At 41.2% G+C, this 12,371-nt stretch overlaps 1 long non-coding RNA gene across 1 annotated transcript in view; it reads right to left on the reverse strand.

Annotated features, from left to right (window-relative positions):
- Positions 1 to 10,784: 10,784 nt before the first annotated feature.
- Positions 10,785 to 12,371, reverse strand: part of LOC107723279 (uncharacterized) — a 26,757-nt gene continuing 25,170 nt past the window's right edge. Inside the window, exon 4 of the long non-coding RNA XR_001637911.1 lies at positions 10,785 to 10,795. This is a non-coding gene — a long non-coding RNA (uncharacterized LOC107723279). The remainder of the gene's footprint in view (positions 10,796 to 12,371) is intronic.

Here is a 12,371-nt window from a genome sequence, read left to right on the forward strand (position 1 = left end):
ATGACATTGAAAATGCACTAATGAACTTTTCCTGTATGATATATATCAATAGTACAAATGTACACATTACTGGATGAGGGATAGATATACACTGAACAAAATTATAAACGCAACACTTTTGTTTTTGCCCCCATTTTTCATGAGCTGAACTCAAAGATCTAAGACTTTTTCTATGTACACAAAAGACCTATTAGATAACCATTGACTATAGCCATTCAACATTACAGTATAATTGAGAGCTATCAATTTTAACATTTATTAGACTTTAAAACACAACAATAACAACTTCTAATTTAAGTGAAATTAAAACAATCTTCACATAAACCCATTATAATAAATGACATATTTATTATATTGCCTGCTGCTGCTGAACATGACGCGGATATGACACACATCATATTTTCTCATAACTCTTTACTTTTCTGACCCACTTCAGGTCTTAAAAAGTCTCTACTTATGAGCTGACGAGTTGAATATGGTTTGTTAGATGAGGGAGACAGTACTGGGGTGCTCCAGGACAGTTTTGAAAACCACTGCATTTCAGAGACATGTTCTTAAAGGCAGGGTAGGTGATTTGGTGAAAAAAAAAATGTATGCTGGTTGTATTTACAGCAGGTATAGAAAAGAATGACCCCTCTTTAAAATAGAGGGCAGCAGATTTTCCTCAAGAATTTGGCGGTATTTTGCCCCATCCATTTCTCCTATCCTGACAAGAGCTCCAGTACCTGCTGCAGAGAAATACCCCATAACAGGATATTACCACCTTCATGCTTTACTGGAGGAATGCTGTTATTTGGATGGTTGGCTGTATTGGATTTCTGCCAGACATATCGTTTGGAGTTGAGGCCAAATAATTCAATTTTAGTCTCATCTGCCTCAGAATCTTCAAGATGTATTCTGGCAAAGCTCAGTCGTGACTGCATGTGGCCTTTCTTGAGGAGCGGCTTTTTTCTTGCAACCCTCCCATACAAGCCACATTTGTGGAGAATCTGTGATATTGTTGTCACATGCACACAATGACCACTCTTTGTCATAAATTCCTGCAGCTGCTTCAGAGTTGCTGTAGGCCTCTTGGTCGCCTCTCTGATCAGTTTCCTCCTGCTCTTTCATCCAGTTTGGAGTGACGTCCTGATCCAGGGAGGGTCTGTGTTGTACCAAATACCTTCCACTTCTAAATATTAGACTTCACTGTGCTTCTAGGCATTGATAAAATTATTATTTTTTGTATTCATCTCCTGCCTGTCCACAACTTTATCCCGGAGATCTTGTGACATCTGTCTTGCCACCCATAGTTGATTGTTTGCTTCAGTTGCACTACTAAATGCTCCAGTAAAAGCTCTTTTCATGTTGAGCTAATCATAATGACCACAGCTGATCACAGTTGAAAGTCAAATGGCTTTGTGTGCCATTGACGGGGTTATTCTTTTCTATACCCACTGTATGTGTATGTTTATCGTCTGTGGAAGGCGTCGGACATTAAAATGTTCAACCAATCAGATTATTTGGTCTGAACATTAGGATAGGCTGTCCTACCTGCCTGTCAACGTATGTATTTGCATTCCTCTGTGCACCCTGTTCGCGCAGACATGATACATCATCATCGCGTTCTATTACGCTATTGCAGATCGAGAGAGAATGGAAGGTGTTATTATTTTAATATGATGGGCTTTGTATTATGTTTTCTTACCGGTAAATGAGACATGAGGTAATCTGACAGTGTTGCACTCAGACCAAAGTCCTCCACCAAAGTCATCTCTCATTGTGTCGATGATTAGCCTCTTGTCTGTCTGTTCACATTCATGTGTTTTGGAGGAGGCGTGGCTTTGCAGAGTGATTATGCAGGGAAGGGGGGATCTTGCTTTCAAATCTGGCTTGCTATTGCTAGCCTTTCTGAAATTGCCTACCCTACCTTTAAATGTGACTCATATAACAAATACTTACATGCATGCACAGTTTTAAGGCAGTTTTAATCGCCTCTTTGATAAATTCATAGCTATGACATGGCTAACTTATGACATAACTACGACATTGCATGTTCGCAGTTTCTTATTCAGCGTGTGCCGCTGCATTTGTGCGTACAATTGAAGAGCATGTGCTACAAGCACAGTATAATGGCTGACAGGGCAGGAAAATTTGTTTTTACTGACATATGGCCTGACGACATCTCATCTGACCGCAGTTCACTGTTGCTCTTCTGAAGCTCCCTCCTCACCTGTAGTTTTTCCGTGCTTGTTTGACTAGTGCCTGACACTGAGGTGAAGTTGGAGTGCCTGTCTGAAAAGTCTCAAAAAGTTTGATGTGGTCTTAAAGACGTTCTGCATCTAAATAAACACAATTCTTGTCAAGAAAAAAAAAGAGACAAGCAACAGTTGTGAGTGGGGTGGCCAACCCTAGCTCTGCCTCTACATTAAATATTTTTAATGCGTTAAACTGAAAAAAATTAACCACATGTGTTAACACGTTAATTTTGACAGCACTGATGTATTGTCACGATCTCCAGCTGGAGTGCCTATGAACTCCACTAGAGGGCATTCCACCTCTGACTCTTGCCACTCTATCCCAGACTACATTTCCCATAATCCTTTACCGGACTTATCATCTCTGATTGCATTCACCTGTGTCTTGTTTCTCACCCTATTTAAAGCCTGGTTTTACATACACTCATTGCTCAGTATTGTTAGCCTTTTGCGTTCCGTAGTTCCTGTGTTTTCCTAGTTCCTTGCTCCTTGTTTCTTGCCTTGCCTTGCCTTGTTTTTTGACCCTGGACTGTTATCTGGTTTTGTGATCGTTTGCTGCCTGCACTGACCATTGCCCGTTTATTGGATTATATACATGTAGTGCCACCTACCTTCTTTTTTAACAACTGAGTAAGGAGCAGAACCAGGTTCAATATACTAATGCCTAAGAGATGATGTATTAAGGTAGGATGACCATACGTGCCATTTTCCCAGGACGCGTCCTGGCCAGGATTTCTATATTGCCTAAAATATCTAGGTTTTGGCTTTGTTTGCGTGTGCAGACCGATCGGTGTATGACATCAAAGTACCATACAGACGGTTATGCTTTCGAAATGCTCTCGAGGTACTTTGATGTCAAACACTGATCGGTCTGAGCCACACTGCTTTTAAGTCGAACACACCTAATATGTACACGTAATTGCATCGCTTTGACCGTAGATCCCACATTCTCACACGCCATGATTGGTCCATTATGTACAATGCTTGCATGTTATTGGTCAAACTACTTTTCGATCATTACCTTCAGCAAGCATGAAAACAGGAAAACAAAGCCAAAACAAATCCTGGCCAGGACGCGTCCTGGGAAAATGGCACGTATGGTCACCCTAATTAAGGCCCCTCTAATGTCACCGAATGAAGTAATTCTCTCTTAGAAAGTTATTTAGAAGAATTAAAATCAAAACTCACACAAGCTGATTTGTCAAGAATAAACTCTTGATTTGTCAAGAATAAACCTGAATTCCTTTAGAAAACATGAAATGGTCACGGTACACCATGGTAGGCCTCTTGCATATCCTCTGCTGCCAATGTGGGTCACAGTGCAACGCAGCCAGAGGAACCCCAGATCTCACGGTGATCTGGGGCACTATCTGCTCGTCCTCAGGTCAGTTACACAGTGAGCAGACGGCGATTTAAATCTTTGTGTCCTTTCTTTGTAGTTATTTTTTAGGATAATTTGAAGCACAGTCTGTTTCAGCACTATTTAGGAGCGAATTTTGTTAAACACCAGAATTATCTTCACAACTTGTGTATATACACATTCTTCATACACTTCAAAGTATTAATACAATGATTTACCGATTAATTCACTGTATTTACTGCAATCTCTCAACTCATTCGTTCCGATCAGCTGCACATCCTCTTGCTCTCCTCTTTTCCCTCCCAACCACTCACATTTTCCCATTTCCTCGGGAGGGAGGGTCTTAACACGTTCAAGCCAATGAAAGGAAACACCAACCTAACTTGTAGGGCAAAAGCACGTTTTTCACATGTGCACAACAATCAAACTTACTACAGATAATGGCATTCTTAAAGACACAAGCACACATATTTTGCGACTGTATATGAAACATTGTGTATGTGAATACTCCATTATCATTTCAGCCCTGCATGAGAAACTAAAAGAAGCAAAACAACAGTAAATTAAATTGTATTACCCATTACATTCTAGAATTATATTCTAGTGGGTTGCATGCTCCCGCTTCTAAACATCTCATGACCCCAATTACTTCTTACACTTTACTTCTCTACACTTTAACTGTAACACTGGGCTCCATATGAGCACACTGAGTACACTGTGCCACATATGAGCACACTGAGTACACTGTGCCACACTGTGCTACAGGGTTTCTTTTCTGATTCTCCCCCACCCTCCACATTATTGACCATTCCTCTATGAACCAGGGTTAAAGGTTGGTTAGTGGTCCGGATGAGAGTATAATTGCTCTAATTATAATTAGTGTTGTCAAAAGTACCGACCGCGATACCAGTCGGTAATGAAATTTTTAAAACGTCCATTTCCCGCTAACATTTGGGGGCTGTTGGGCAGATTCTTAAACACCACTGATTGGCCATTGTGTTCACGCGCTCAACAGATATCTTCACCGAGCGCTCACACAGAAGCACAGGGCGCACACAGTGCCCAAACGATAGCGGGAAATTGACGTTTTTAACATTTCAGTACCGACTGGTATCGCAGTCGGTACTTTTGACAATAATAGATCAATTTGACTACATGTCTTATGTTTCTTTTGGGGTGGGAATAAACAGTCTCTACCTCTCTGGTAGCATTATCTACACCGGGCTCTCCCTCTTCTAAACCAGGATCTCTCGGTTCTTCTGGAGTGGAGAGTTCTCTATGGCCTCCTTCTGTGAACATTAGCTCAGCAATTTCTACAATGGATTTATCCAATTCACCTCCACGGCAAACGATGTCCTCCTCCACAGCAGATCCTTCCTGTGCATCATTCTCTGGCCTGGGCTCTCTCTCTACCCTATCCGGGTAGTAATACCACAGATCATCCTCCTCACTTTCAGAATCAGTATTTGGTTCACCTTCAGTCAGTGCCACATTCCTTCATCTTAACCCTTTTATTTGTTTTCATTAGTCAACTGTTCCATATGACTAATACCAAGGGCTGTGGGACAAGAGAAAGCCTCCGGAATGCTCTGAGGTGAAACACCTAACTGATCCAACAGTCTGAAAGGATGACTCCTCGCTTTCAGTAGTCACAGCTAACTGACAAATGGCCTTTACCCCAGACTTAGGTATCTCCTCCATCCAGAGTCAGTGCTTGAGTCACATGGGTAACAGGACAGCACATCTGCATCGATGTTGCGACTTCCTGGCTTGTACTGCAAACTGAAGTTGCAGGTAGATAAGGTGGCTAACCAGCGATGACTTGTCGCACTCAACTTGGCAGTGGACAATACATAGGTGAGTAGATTTTTGTCAGTCTTCACCACGAACTGAGTACTATATAAATAGTCAAGAACTCCAATTGATGAACAGGGTAAAGTTGTTCTGCGGCACTCAACTTCCTACTTGCATAAGCCACGGGCCTTAAACCATTTGAATGTTCCTGATTCAGGACGTCGCCAAACCCATTAATTCTGGCATCTACATGCAGGACATACCGTTTGGTGGGATTGGCAAAAGTAAGTACTGGCGCGTGTGTGATGGAATGAATGATCTCCAGCGCTCTCCAAAGGTTCAGATTCCTTGAAGTACTTTGTTGTGACCAGATTCCTTGCCTTTTTGTTTTCACCAGGTTTTGGCGGATACCCTTTGGTGAGCTCGGTCAACGGTCAACTCTTTATGAAGTGGCAATTAAACCCACCAAAACCCAGGAAGGATCTCAGTGACTTCAGGTTGGTGGACATCTTCCAGCGAGTTACAGCTTCTATCTTGGCGGGGACTGGTGACACTCCAGCAGCTGACACAATGTGCCCAAATTACCAGATTTGGGACTGACAAAACTGGCACTTATCAATGGAAACCTTCAGCCCACACTCACTCAGACGGTCTAAGACTTTCAACAGTCTCTTTTCATGTTCTGCAGCCAAACAGAATGATGTGGTCAAGGAATACAAGGACTTGGAGGAGGTGCATGTCTCCCACAGCTTTCTCCATAAGCCACTGAAATGTGGCTGGAGCTCCAGTAATTCTTTGCAGCATCCGCTGAAACTGAAAGAATCCCAGGGGACAGATGAATGCAGTTTTTTTCCTTATCCTCCTCTAACATGGCTATTTGATAGTATCCAGTATGGCAAACCATTTGCTTCCCACCAAGCAGACCAGGGCATCATCAATCCATGGTGTGGTGTACTGAACAGGTGTTGTATGAGCATTTAGAGTACAGTAATCGATGCACATTCTTATGGCCCTGCTCTTCTTCCGGGCCACCACAATGGGCGATGCATGCATGCTTCTTGATTCCTTGATGATTCCAGCTGTTAACAACTCTTTGATGTGATGTCGTACATCCTCGATTTCAGCCTGTGCGATGCACCTGGAGCATTCTCTGAATGGATTGTTCTCTCACAGCCTGATGTGATGCTCAACTTCTCTAGCTAATCCAGTGTCCCACTCGTTGGTGGAAAACACATCTCCCCTAGTGGACAACTTCTGACACAGTCTCCGTTCCCAGGCCTCAGGAATAGATGACTCACCGAAATTAAACAACATTGGGTCTATTACGTGGGAGCTGTTGGAGCCTCCAGAAGGTACTGCCAGCGTGTCTGTGGGATGCACATGGGCAACTATTGTTCCTGCCAAAATAGAAATATCCTTAAATGTTTCGTTATGAACCAGGAGGCTTGTCAGTCTCCATTTGACAGACGGCGCATACTTCCCCTCTTGGTGGAACCAGTCACCAGGACCTATCCACCAAACTTTTCCCTCAGGCTTGTCAGGGAGTTTCTCAGTCTCTTGCAGCTGAGGCAGATGGAGCACGGAGTGTCGGGTCTGGATTTTGAAAGCATGTGCGACCCTGGATCCCTCAATACCATGACTGAGCACAGAAAGTCGTTTGAAGAAACTTGCGTTGGTATCAATTATAACCGGCACTTGGGGGGACCTTGAGGATCAGGGCATACAAGGGCCAGAATGGACAGTGACTCTTCCACACCAGTAACAGAAGCAGGGAAGGTGATGTCAATAACTATATACCCCTTTTATGGGTAACTGGATGAGCTGAGCCCCCATATATCGACAATAAAGTCAGCAGGTGAATGGGCACATCTGGGAGATTTCTGGAAAACCAGCTGTCGAACACAATCCTCACCTGTGATCCAGTGTCTAACCAGTGTCTGACCATAGCCAAATTAACATTTATATTAAAACACATTACACAATAACACAAAACATACTCAAGACCTGTACAATGTATCAAATCCAGCCAAGATACAGATACAATTTTATTAAAGCCCTCAATCTGAAAAAAACTTAAAAATCGAATCACTAAATTTATTAACAAAAAAATGTAACAACTAAAGATGGTGTTAATTTGGCTATAAATTAAATAAATTACATATATAAAAAACAGCATGTAAAACTGAGTTGGAAAAAGAAAGCATGCATTTATTTCAATTGTGATTGAAATAAATGTATTATATGAACTAAAATACTTTTAAATCTACATAAAAAGAGCAGAAAGCAAAAACAAATGTATATGACATATAATGATAAACGTAAACATAGAATCTAGAAACCTGAAACAACAGAACTATTCTACAACTAGAGTATTCATGTTTGTGTGTGTGTGTGTGTGTCTGTGTGTGTGTGTGAAATAGCAGTGAACATTCAGACTAGGGCAGTGGTTCTCAACCTTTTTTATTCCCTCCTCTCCGAATCAATTCTACAAGGCCCCCAAACCTTAAATTCACAAAAACCTTTGTATTCTAGTGTTATCACTTTTCAGTTCCATGTAACTATTTTAAAACTACTTTGCAAAAACATCAAAGCTCAATTATACAGTAAGTTTAACAAATAAGCACAAGCCAACCTGCCACAGGGAGATTCCAAAGGACTGCATATAAACTACTATACGGCTCCATTTAGAATCACTAAACACACCAAAATACAACTGAAAAATTAAAACATTCTGAATGTGTGGAAACTCAGCGATCTGAAGGCACCTCGACGTCATCAGTGAGCAGTTCCTCTGTCAGAAGCAGTGATCGTGTCTGTGTTTGGAGTGTGTGATGCCCATATGTACATAAACACCACTGATCCTCACAAACTTCTCCAAAACACTCTTCTTCGGAGAGCATCCGTTATAAAACACTCGCTGTACATTAATTTTTGACAACTACATGAATATACTGAACTGTGTTCATGCAGAAATATGATGTTAGTGATCAGTGCGCCGAGAGCGCAAATACATGGTTTGTTTGCGCATCAGTAATAAACACGGATACACGCACACCTAATGTACGACTCCTGTACACTGTAATCATCTTTACCTTGATTACAATCATCATCCATCAAAATTTGACACTGGCTTGCTTTATCCAGCCGAGAACTGTAGTTTGTGTATCATATGCACATGCAGCGGTCGGGTGTTTTGTGCCGCTGTTCAGTCTTTATTTCACACAGCGCGATAAGAAATGTCTTGAGCTGCTCCGAAACACAGAATATCACAGAATATGTGCAATCATAAAATTAGTGAATTAAAAGAAAACTTTAATTTTAAGTTATTTTACGTCTCAAGATTAGGGCTACAGCTGCCTGCAGTTGCACTGCTGCTGGCAGGACTATTGCCAAACATTGGTTATTTTTTTGCATTTTGCAGCATCGATCTCTACACTTCTCTTTTTTTCGGTCTCTAAGGACTTGCTTGTCATCACAAGTCCACTCTCCTCCGCATCAGTTTTGGTTTATTACAAGCAAAAAAGATTGCATTAGCGCCCCCTTTTGTTGGCCGTCAATGTCACTTAATCTGACACTTTTTCTTTGATGATGAACCAGCCAGGCCGTCGGATGGACGGCCGTTCTGGACTTCTTCAGATGGTCCAGATGGCCAGTCTGCCCCTGGCTGTAGCCTGAGTCCAACACTAATCAACATTTACATTAATGAACTAGCAGTGCAGTTGGAACAGTCTACAGACCTTGAACTTAATCTACAGGACAAAAACATCAAGCTTTTGCTGTACGCAGATGATCTGGTGCTGCTGTTAGCCACCACACAGGGACTACAGCAGCACAGCAGTAAACCTCAAAAAGACCAACATTATGGTCTTTCAGAAAAAGCCCAGATGCCAGGAACACAGATACCAGTTCCATCTAGGCAGCACCACCCTAGAACACACAATGCAGTATACTTACCATAGCCTGATCATCACTGCATCGGGAAGTTTCAGTATGGCAGTGAATGCTCTCAAAGATAAAGCTTGAAGATCTCTATGTGCCATTAAGAAAAAAAAATTCCAAAATATTGAATTACCAATTCTCAATGATTATTAATATACAAAAAATATCCCTAAAATTCTGGATGCATTTAAAGGGTTAGTTCACCCAAAAATGAAAATTAGCATGTGTTTTACTCACTCTCAAAGCATCCTAGGTGTATGTGCCTTTCTTCTTTCAGACGAATCCAATCGGAGTTATATTAAATATTGTCCTGGCCCCTACAAGCCTTTCAATGGGGATAAGCGGGTGTTTGCTGTCAACAGTTCAGAAGACGTGAAATAAAGTGCACGCATCCGTAATAAAACAACCCTCACGGGGGGTGAATAAAGGCTTCCAGTAGTGAATCCATGAGTTTTTGTAAGATCAATATCCGTATTTCAAACGTAATAAACACTTTTTTCTCACTTCCGCTGACTGTGGTACGCGGAAGCCGTTCCGGCAGATGACGAAAGACGTCGGCGTTGCGTGATTAGTGACGAACGCAGAGACAAAACAAAACAAAACGCCGGTCACGAATTAGAAGCACAAAACGAGGATTTGTAAAGAAAAATGTTGGAGGATTTCGATATGAGCCAAGAGGAGACTGGTTTTCCTTTGCTAAAGTAAGGAAACTTTGGCCCGGTTTCACAAACAGGGCTTAGCTTAAACTAACCTTACCTTAACCTAACCTTAGTTAAATTAAGATATTTAAGCAACTTTTACAAAAATGCCTTAGAAGAAAACATTACAGGTGTGCATCTTGACACAGAACAATGACACTGACATATTTTAAGATATGTCAGAGCAAGATACTTTCAGTTGAGACAGCTCAAACATGCATTTTAGTCTGGGACTAGCTTAAGCCTTGTCTGTGAAACTGGGGGTAAGTTTCCTTTGCTCCTGCATATCTCAGAGGCGCGTGCACGACACCAACGTCCTACGCCATCCGCCTGCACGACTTCCGCGTACCACAGTCAGCGGAAGTGAGAAAAAAGGCTTTATTATGTTTGAAATATGGATATTTATCTTACAAAAATGCATGGATTCGCTATAGGAGGCCTTTATTCACCCCCCGGAGCGGTGTGAGGGACGTTTTATTACGGATGCGTGCACTTTATTTCACATCTTCTGAACTGTTGACAACAAACACCCGCTTACCCTCATTGAAAGGCTTGGAGGGGCCAGGACAATATTTAATATAACTCCAATTGGATTCGTCTGACAGAAGAAAGTCACATACACCTAGGATGCGTTGAGGGTGAGTAAAACACAGGCTAATTTTCATTTTTGGGTGAACTAACCCTTTAAAATCAAATCCCACAGAATCGTTACATTTTAAATAATTACAAATTTAAATAGTTATATTTTTTTCTTATCTTATTCTGATCTTTACATTGCTATTTTTTATGTTTTCTCCACATATATTCCAAGCTTCTTTTTTTTTTCAGTCATGCCAATCAAGCAATTTTGAATTTAAATTTAGACAGACAGACAGATGATAGACAGACAGATGATAGATAGATAGATAGATAGATAGATAGATAGATAGATGATAGATTCCTGTGATATAACATGGTCTGTGAGATGGTGCTCTCTCTCGCTCTCTCTCTCTGTCTCTCTCTCGCTCTCTCCCTACCGTTAAGTAACTTGTGCATTGTTTTACTTACTTCAGTCATGCCAATCAAGCAATTTTGTTTGAATTTATAGACAGACAGACAGATGATAGACAGACAGATGATAGATAGATAGATAGATAGATAGATAGATGATAGATTCCTGTGATATAACATGGTCTGTGAGATGGTGGTCTCTCTAGCTTCTGTCTCTCTCTCTCTCTCTCCCTCTCCTTCCCAGAGCCAGCAATTATATTCCATACATCAATAGCGGGCGAGCTGCGAATGCTGGTAAATGACAGAGTGTGTGAGATATGTGAGAAACAGCAGCTCTCGGATGGCCATCATGAAGGCTTCTGTGTCCTTCTTTAACCGCTCCTGTAAATAATGCATTTTATCTTCGATTGAGGGAAAAATATAGAGAGGGATAAATACCCATAACGCTGTGCTCCTTGAAGTGTTTGCCAGAACAGATGAGAGGATGCACTCCAAATGGAACCTTACACCCAATGCTGAATTACAGCTGCATATACAGTACGAGTCTGTATGGCATTTGTATATTTTTTAGATTTACCCCCCCCATATAATCTTTATTTTCCTCTACAAGATCTCTCTCTCTCTTTCAGTCATTGGTTGTAAGATGGCCAAGATTCTGCCTGCCAAATACAGGATAGGTTATGTATGTATCTGCATCATTTTATGATATGTCACCGATAGAGATGAAGAATTTAACAATGCATGTTTGTGAATTGCACCACACTGGTTGTGTGTTTATTTATTGTGTGCAACCAGTGAAGACATCACAAAAGCCAAAATAATAATAATAATAATGAAAAACAATGTAATTTTTTTCATTGTATTATTTGCAGTGGCCAGATTTATTTAATCAAATTCAATTCAAAACTGAAAAAAAAATGTTTAAAGGGGTCATGAACTGCATTTTTTAAATTATTTTATAATGTTCTCTGAGGTTCACTGTTAGTGTGATTTCACATTTAAAGGGGTGGTTGACTGTTTTTTTTATAGGCTTGATTGTGTTTATGGGGGGCAGTCTAACATGTGTTAATGCTTCGTTTGTTAAAAAACGCATTATTTTTCACATAATTTACCTTTATTCCACACCTCTCTGTCCCTTCTCCTCTGAACGCGCTGATCATTTCCTGCTTTTATGAAGCCCCTCCCTCAGAAATACACGATGGGCTCTGATTGATCAGCTGGCCCAGTGTGTTGTGATTGGCTAAACCGCCTCTAGCGCGCATCTAAATGTCCCGCCCCTCAACATAGCGGCATGTGCTACGGTTGTATTGTAAACAATGACATCGTCTATATTGCTTATCAGTTTGAGCCCGA

Source organism: Sinocyclocheilus rhinocerous, unplaced genomic scaffold (genome assembly GCF_001515625.1).
Source record: "Sinocyclocheilus rhinocerous isolate Xijiao unplaced genomic scaffold, SAMN03320098_v1.1 scaffold364, whole genome shotgun sequence".
NCBI lineage: Eukaryota > Metazoa > Chordata > Actinopteri > Cypriniformes > Cyprinidae > Sinocyclocheilus > Sinocyclocheilus rhinocerous.